At 48.1% G+C, this 9,053-nt stretch overlaps 1 long non-coding RNA gene across 1 annotated transcript; it reads left to right on the forward strand.

Moving 5' to 3' along the window:
- Nucleotides 1-575: 575 nt before the first annotated feature.
- Nucleotides 576-7,939, forward strand: LOC138804476 (uncharacterized). Its single transcript, XR_011365274.1, has 4 exons — nucleotides 576-788; nucleotides 4,177-4,719; nucleotides 4,848-4,902; nucleotides 6,493-7,939. It is a non-coding gene; the product is annotated as an uncharacterized lncRNA (long non-coding RNA).
- Nucleotides 7,940-9,053: the final 1,114 nt, after the last annotated feature.

The raw sequence follows: 9,053 nt of genomic DNA on the forward strand, positions 1-9,053 counted from the left end.
CCCGGGGCGCACACCGCAGGCCCCCCCTCCCCGGGGCGCACACCGCAGGCCCCCCTCCCCGGCGCCGGGGCGCACACCGCAGGCCCCCCCCTCCCCGGCGCCGGGGCGCACACCGCAGGCCCCCCCCTCCCCGGGGCGCACACCGCAGGCCCCCCATCTCCCGGGGCGCACACCGCAGGCCCCTCATCTCCCGGGGCGCACACTGCAGGCCCCCCATCTCCCCGGGGCGCACACCGCAGGCCCCTCATCTCCCGGGGCGCACACTGCAGGCCCCTCATCTCCCGGGGCGCACACTGCAGGCCCCCCCTCCCCGGCCCCGGGGCGCACGGAGCTGTGGCTCAGGCGGCAGAGCGCCAGCCTTGAGCAGAGGAGCGAAGCACCGCACCCAGACCCCGGGTTCAAGCCCGGTACACGGCTGCTCCGCTGGCGCCGCTTCCGGTCCCCGCCCCCCCCCCCCCGCGGGCTTCTGGGCCACCCTGGCCGCTGCTCCCGCCCCGCACGCGCGCCTGGCGCCGTCCCTGCCATCTGCCACCCGAGCCACCGCTCCACGCCTGGCTTTTCTTGCTGTTATTTGGACGGGCTTTCTATCTCCAGCTGTGATCCTCAGACCTCAGCCTCCTGAGCAGCCAGGATCGTACACACGCACGTGGCTAGATGTAGGGGCTTTGCACGGAGGTCGCAGGGTGTCGTGGATGAACCAGCTGCGGGCAGCGATTCAGGGACGTCTTCTATGGAACGAGTCGTCACTGTCCTGTCTTCTTGTCTATATGAATCAGGTGTATACACAGGTATGATCATGCAGGTATTCTCCAAGTAGGAATAGGCCTGCTAGTTTAACTTACAATTCGCCACTCACACTGAAAGACATGGCTAGTGTCTCAGCTGGGCGAGCAGTCCCAGTTTCCAGAGCTTTCAGAAAGTGGTATAAACTGGGTCTTATTCTTTGCTGATGATCTGAAGGTCACTGTCACCGGGCCACAGGGCTGCCTTTAATCCACGGGAGCGGCACTGATAGGCCTTCACCACCTGGTTATTCCTGGTTGCTTTTTCATTCCAAAACTGCTAGCACTTTAGTTCTGGATACTAGGAATCCTGAAAGCTTTCCCACTCAGTAAAAGCTCAGCCCATGACCTGTGCTTGCATATTGCATAAGGGTTTGTGGGTGACTGAACCGAGCCTCTTCTCCATAAATTAAGGCTCATTCCCCTCCTCCATCCACTGAACTGAAGACACTTTACCACTGAATTTCTTCAAGCTAAACACTACTATGTTCAAAATACTTTCACATATTAATGTTTTATTTGAAGTGTTTATTTGGGGATAAAAGTGATCATAGCGGCATCAAGCTTAGGTTTGAATACCCAGCTCCAAATATAATAAATTCCAGCTCTGCTTTTTCACTCATTCAACATATGTGGAAGTCTGCCGCAGGCTGGCAACTTTGTTGGATTTGGGAAAAACAGTTGGAAACTAGACCAGAAAGAGGAAGCCTTTGTTGCAGTGGGTCTACAGATACAGATGCTCAACTTACATGTGTGCCATGTATGTGTGCCACAGTAAGCAGGCCAGGCCTCCACCCTACGACTGATGTGTCAATAGAGCAAATGGAGACCTAGGAAACATAAGCACTCACACAGTCACAAGTATGAAGAGGAAAGAAGAGCACCATGCCAGGTGGAGGGCGGGGCCCGTCAGGCGGGCATCCACCCACCGGCAGGCCTGAGAAGCTCTGAGCCAAGCCAAGGTGGGTCATTAGCCAGCCGGGGCGCCGGGGCGGCGTTCGGGGGACACCCGAAGGAAGACAACCAGGTACATAGACCTGCGTCACTTCTAGGCCAATTCAAGCAATGGTGTTTTTGTTTTAAATGAAAAAGGATTATTTGCAGAGGATTAAGTGATTCATTTGCACTTTCAAGAAAACTTTGTCTTTTCCACTCTTAATGGCTTAAACTGTGTGTGGAAGGGAGGACAGAGAAATCAAGAGAAAGCACAGTAGTATAATCATAGGTATGGGTTTCTGCTTGTGTGCGTGCTAGCGTGCTTGCTTGCGTGGACAGGGTCTTACTATATTGTCCAGGCTGTGGGAACTCTTTGTGGCTTAGTCTGGCTTCAGTCTGGCCTCCTTGGGGTAGAGGTTAGAGGTGAACACAATTCCAGGCAGTACGTTTCTTTCTATGCTTTTGCGTCATACCAAAATAGGAGAAAAATTCAGTCATTTACCTGACATTTCTTACCCAGATATTTAATAGCTTCTTTGTAAAACAACTAGTTAAGTACCTGTAGGACAGAAATCCTTTTCTCAACAAAACCATAACTCTAAGTTTTACTCTAGGTAAAACTGAAATGTCCTACTTAAACAGTGAAAAGGAAGCAACTTTGTTACATGTAATTATTCAATAAGTATGATGGAACCACCTGACAAAACACTTCCAACAAACAGAATTAATTTTAGAGAGGCTTAAGGCTGAGATTTACTTTTTTTTTTTTTTAAACGAGCTAAAAATACACAAGAAAAGTCTAAGGACACTGCAAAGTTCAAGGATACATATTTTGGAACTGGTGGGTTTTCTTTTAGAAATGATTCCTTTTCTCTCTGTAAAACACAACTGAACACTAGGTGATCTCCGGCCTGTTTCGGGGGCTATTTCTTCATCAAGGTTACACTCAGGCTCTTAGGAAGACAAGTAGTAGAGTAAAGGCACTAAAAGAGACAGGACTGCATTTTTTCAAATATCATTCTAGTTTTTTAGCTTATTCCACAGCTTAATTGGGAAGCTTAGAAAACCAATCATACAGCAGCATCCAGGTGTGGGTAGAAGCATACTGCCCCAAAGTTACAGTTTCCTAGTAGTTGAGTTCTGTGTTCTAAAATCAAATCCGGCTGCCGTGCTGCTATCCAGCGCTAAACCCAGCACTGAAGACTTGGAGGCCAGGGCTCAGGCTCAAGGCCAGCCAGGACTGTGGGGTGAGACCTTGTCTCAAACAATGACAAAAAACCAAAACCCATTTTGAAGAGTGAACATTTCTGGTCATTTTATGAAACTTTTTGAAGTGTTGGCTATAGGAGAGCATCAAGTAAAACATGAAATGATGCTGAATCTTTGAAGGAAAATTATGTATGCATCGGAGAAGAATTTAAGAAGCAATGGGGGAGAATTATGACTAACCCTGAGTCAAATGTTTGGGTTTTTTTGCTTTCAGTTTAAAAATATTTTCTGATTTTTCAGTTATTTTCACCTAAAGCAAAGTAACTTGTAAAGATATAAGAACAGGAAGAGCACAGTTTTGAGATGTGACAAGTTACTGAAGTTAGTATAGTTATTTAGTATAGTTGTAGAAATATGACAACACTTTATGAATGCCATCCAAGCATAAATTGCTCCTGGAGAGTATTGTATATTTGAGATCCATCAAAGACAATGTTAGGGATGATTAGTAACTGTGGGTGCATCAAACTAATTCCAATGTAGAGAAACCTAAGAGTTAATTTGCTAGGTAAAGGAACAGAGGAACATCTTACCATGTTCATTCAGCATCATGGAAGCAGACAAATGTGAATAAAGTCATGGAACACAGAAATTCTCTGCAAACGCAGATGCTTCTTTAAATATGTGCCTTGGAGAGAAAAAAATAGAATTATTAGGGCAAGGTAGTTTCTTGACCTCTTAATTGAGGTCTTTCATTCTTTCCAAAAATTTCATAAAATATGCAAGCTATAGGTTGGATTAAAAGCCTGAGACCACAGCATTTTTCGTATTCTGTAGAAAATATAGCACTGAACTTTTGATTAATATATACACATTACACATACATACTTACATATATAAAATGTATATATATATATATATATATATATAACCTTAAAAGGCATTTTTAATCATATTTGACTTAAGGAACATTGAACTATTTGAAATAATTAGCAAAATAGGTAGTTTAGCATTTCCTCTACGTAGAAAAATAATAATAGAGATGTTCTTAGGGGCAAAAAGTTCTTAGGTTAAAAAATGCAGGTCTATTGATATACCAGTAGAGTAACAAACTCCTAAGAAAAAAGGCTATTTTAAGTTGGATGTAAATAGTACAGACTAATGAACACCTAGGTTTTATAGACTGTGGGTTTTGTCGTCTTCATCTGTTTGGTTTGGCTGCCCTCATTTACATACTTGTTCTCATTAGGGTTTGAATTTCATGGTGGGCTGCTGCTCTGCCGTGGGAACAAACATCCTGCCCTGCCATACTAACTATCCATTACATCCTGAGGCTTTGCAGTCCCAGAGGCCACGGATTTATGTGCCTGGGATGGAACCACACACACAGGAGGCCATGTTTGAAAACACGGTCCTCCATCGCGCTAGCACGGCTTCAGCACCACAGAACCCAGAGGAATCAGCTGGTGAACAAAAATGAATCATTATTAAAACACTTCTTTGGCCTAAAATGCCTAATGTTTCCAGTTGGTTGATGATTTTCATGGCAACCGTGGTATTTGGCACATCCTAAACACCTTTCATTAGAAGCCTTCAGACCCTTCGGAAGCAGCTCATTCTACTCCGACACATTTCAGAGACTCGGGGAGAAGAATGCACGAGTTTTGCTGATATCCTGTAGCTGTGCAGGGAGGAAATATTTAAAAGGCACTACAAGATTTCTCAGTAATTCAACCAAGCAGAAAGTTGAGAAGGAGGCGTGGGATTCAGGAGTAGGAAAGCCAATCCCCGAGTGAGTGTTGTTAGAATCCCAAAGATGTTTTCTTCCATCGTGGGGGGCTGGAGGGGCGCGGGGTGAATGCTGGGGGACAGTCTTGCTGTGTAACCCCAAGCTGGCCTCACACTTACTTTGTGTCCTAGGCCGACCTTGACTTCTAGATCCTCCTGCCTCAGCCTCCTAGTGCTGAAATGACGGGTAGGTGCTGCCACACTGGGTAACTTACCTTCCCTGAAAAGCAAACGATGACATCTTTTGTAGGCTTCTCGTACGTCACTCTTAACACTCATAAAAATCATGTGCGACCATAGTTCCAAGAGTCCTGTATGGTTCTCAGCTTCAACATTTTTTTTTTTTTTTGGCTGCACCAGAGCTTGAACTCGGGGTTAGCTGGAAGTCTACCGATTGAGCCACACCCCCAGCCCAGCTTTTTGCTGATTATCTTGGAGATAAAGTCTTGTGCACTTTTCTGGTCTGGGCTGGCCGCAAGCCATAATCCTCGGTATCTCAGCCTCTCCGGCTGCCAGATGTGAGCCACCAGTGCCTGACTCTTCCCAGCGTCTCCTTATTTGTCACCTTGTTTTATGGGAGCATATATTGCTTTACTTCTGGTGAGAAGGTCAGAGGAAGACAGTATTAATAGTAGCAGTTAACAGCCATAAACTCACCGCAGGTCCGTGCACCTGCAGCCCTTTATGGCTGTCAACGCCGCCATGCGTCCTATCTTGGAGCCTTGTGTCCCTTGTAGCCGCTCAGCCCCTGTGAAGTTAGCTGTGTCTGACAATGCTCTCTGACAGGGGATGTTTCTGAATCAACGGCAGAGGAGCACAACATGCCACGAGCTCCTGAAGAGAAAGAAAAGAACGCTTGGAAAACTAAAATTTAGTGAGTTGAAGTTTAAGTGTTTAACCACGTTGGTCTTGAGAAAGCACCGTGGATCAAGAGGTTGATACTTTATGTAAGAACCCCACACTTGTTATCACGAAGGGCAAAGCATTGATAAGGAAAGGCAGAGCGTTCTAAACAGTGCACCTGACTAACCAGAGCCTCGAACTCACTGCTTTTACTTAAACACATCCAACTGAATATGATCTCATCAGCTGCTGATGTGCAGGCTGTGTGTGACAACCAATGATTATTGGTTTGAAAAGATATCCAATCTGGAGTTGATTAAGAGTTACGACGAGTTTTATAAACTGCGAAGAGGTACAGGTAAAATGTTTCCTATAAAATATTTCCATAGATACATATATAGAGAGAAAATGCATTCACAATAATGTTGCACAAACATCGTGAAGGTGGTAGGTCTATTTTTTTCCGTAAGTCACAGAATAAAACTTCCGTAAGAACACTCCGTGTTTACAAAGTCTCTCAATTTGAAGAAAATTATGCCTCCCGTCTCTGATTTTCTGTGGTTTGTTCAAGATAATGCTACCCAAATCCATGAGATGAAGACGATGTGTGCTGACTAAACATTATTTAAATAAGAAGATGATACTTTAAAGTTCTCTTAGATTTCTGTGATGGAAGATGCCAATTTATGTATGTATTTAATGTTTTAATAGACATTTTATATATCCTCAAGGAGAACTGCGATATGGGTGAGGGTCCTGGACTGTTGAGCTTGGTCTCAGGAGGGGGAGAGGAGCTGCGTGGGGAGGGGGAGGAGGGATGGGGGGAGGGCGGGGGGAGGGGCAGGGGGAGGGGGAGGAGGGACGGGGGAGGGGCGGGAGCTAAGGGGTAGTGAGCTAATCATACCCAAATGTAGACAGACTCCTCTCCTCTCAGGGTGAGGACGGCCACTGCTTGTGCTGTGGAGCTCTGACTCAGTGCTGTGCTCTGGTAAAGACTGTTCTAGAAGATTCCGAAGCAGAGGATGTGTGGGAGGAGGATGCCCACTGGGCCTGGTATGGTTTGCGTGCAGCTGTGGATGAGGATTGCCGGCGTTCCTTGGGCTTGGCTGTGCTCATCGGAGTCACCGTGAGCCTCTGGCAGAGGTGTGGCGTGAGGGACAACATTCCGGAGCTGCAGACAGACAGACTGTGCGTGTTCACACCATCACGGACCTGGGAGGAGTCCGGTCGTCTGTGGAAGGGGGGCCTTGTGATACCAGCCTCATAGCAGCGCCGAGAGAGATCTCATGAAGTGACGGTTATAGACCACTCTGCCAAGGCTCAAAATACCAGTCCCTTTCTGTCTAGGTGCAGACAGGTTCAGAGCAAGGATTATTTGGCTTCCATCCTACTCAAGACAGAACCACGCAGCGATTTAGCATGCAGAAGTGTCTGCCTGCTCCCCCTTTCCACATCACACCCTTTCTGCCCGTCCAGCCCTGGCTGAGCCGCCCGCACGGGCAGTGGGGCCACCCTGGCTAGCTATTTTGACATTCTGTGAAACAGCTTGAGTTGTCCCCCAGGTGACCTGGTGCTGTGACCTGAGTGAGACTTCAGAGATGCCCAGGCCTGTGTGTGACACAGGAGTCAAAACATGCCAGCTAACCGGTCCCCCAGATTGCCACAGAACCCCGGAGACCCCGTGAATCACGGTGGATAAACAACTATTCATAGACACAGGCATTTCCCCTGGGGCGTTTATGTGAAGCTGCTCAAGAGCAATCTTAATTTCTTTTTAATTGCTTTGCCGAGGAGGAACTCTAGCACCTGGCTCGAATTGCTGAAGGAAGGAGCAGAGGGCATCTGCTGGGGTAGCGAAGCTGTAGAAAGAAGATGGCAAAGACAAAACTGTGATAGAAAGCCCTGTCTAAGGACCGTGTGAGCCTGTGGACGCCAGGCTGGGTGCCAGGAGCCGCTCGGCCCGGCTTCTCCCTGCAGACGGGAGGGATTCACTGAGGAGCTCAGAGGGCCTCTCCCCGTGGTGGCCTCTCGAAACTCTTTGAGCTAGCAGCTTAGGCCGTAACAGGAAGTTCCTATTTTCCCAGGGACACAAACACTTCTTATCTTCCATAACTGCTCTCCAAAAGGTGGACTGCTTATCTGTCTTCTCCGAGAGAGCCACCAAATTCCTACCTAGTCTTCTATTTGCTCTTCCTCAAACAGAAATAAAAGCTCTTTAATTCATCATCTGCTGCCACCCGGGAAGAAGAGTGGGCTTTCTCTTTGGGCGTGGGGGTACAGGGGGACGACAGGAGCTCAGCTCTGTAAAGAGACAGTTGTCCCGAGAACAGCGCGAGCAGTACCCGGGAAGGTGGAGCTAGGCCAGCCCCGGGTGATTGACCTGCTGCAGGAGAGCATTCGTTCTGCCTTCCTCTCCAAGTGAAGCCCCAGTGGAATTTCCAGGCCAAGGAGACTCGAGAGGAAGCCTTGAGAACCTGACTGTGTGTGGGAACGGCAGGATGCTCAGGCAGGAGGGCGAGGAGCAGACCTGGGTGTGGGAGACCAGACACCCCACTATGAGTCACCGCCAGCTGGAGAGGGAACGCCCCGGGGCCAGCTATCGGAAGAGATTAGGAGCGCTGGACTTGCGGAAGCCAGGCCGTCCAAGGGGATGATAAGTAACCATAAATCACTTACACATAGAAAAAGGTATTACCTGTTCTAACCGGAGGGAGGCGGAGAACCTTCTTCCTGGTTTACGAGACTTCCTGTGGCTTGGAACCCACCGGCCTGGGAACCGGCTCCAGCGGCTTGCGTTCCCCCTCCGCATCCTGCAGAAGACAGGTGACGTTCCTCTGGTTCCAGAGCTGTCCATCCAGGCGAGAGGCTGAGCCGCGGGTGTGGGATTTCACGGGGCTTCCCTTTGCGGAGGATCCCGTTGGCGAAGGGGCTGATGGCTGGGCCGTGGGATGGAACTTTCACTTTTAGGAATTTGCGGACAGATAGGTGAACATTTATAAACGCGCAACTCAGATTTGAAAGCGATTCGATGTTTCGGCCAAATCCCTCTGCTAGCTGCATCAAGTAGACAACTGAGGAAGGCGTTTCTGGAGGAAAGCATGCCATCCGCCTGTCCGTCCTTCCGTCTGTCCAAAAGCACAGCCCCAGGAATCACAGTATTGTGGTGCATATTTTCCTGCCTGACTTAGTGCATGGCTCACTATGTAAAGCCACTTGCAGCTCACGCTTCTGTACTTGGGTTTCCTTCTAGGATTGGATGAAGTCAGTTCCTCAGAGTTTTGTTTTTTTTTTAAGCCAGTTTTCTCCCAAATGAGAGATAAGCTTGACAAAAAAAAAAAAATTGAAGCAGCCGAACTATTTTGACCTATGAAATGACCACGACTGCAATATGAGACAGTCACTACGTCAGTAGTCTCCTAGGATACATGCTTTGGTTGAATACAATGAGGTCTGTCACGATTTTAGACGGAGGTGAAGAGGAAGTTATAACCTGGA

Source organism: Dipodomys merriami, unplaced genomic scaffold (assembly GCF_024711535.1).
Source record: "Dipodomys merriami isolate MVZ:Mamm:240054 unplaced genomic scaffold, mDipMer1.0.p SCAF_367, whole genome shotgun sequence".
NCBI lineage: Eukaryota > Metazoa > Chordata > Mammalia > Rodentia > Heteromyidae > Dipodomys > Dipodomys merriami.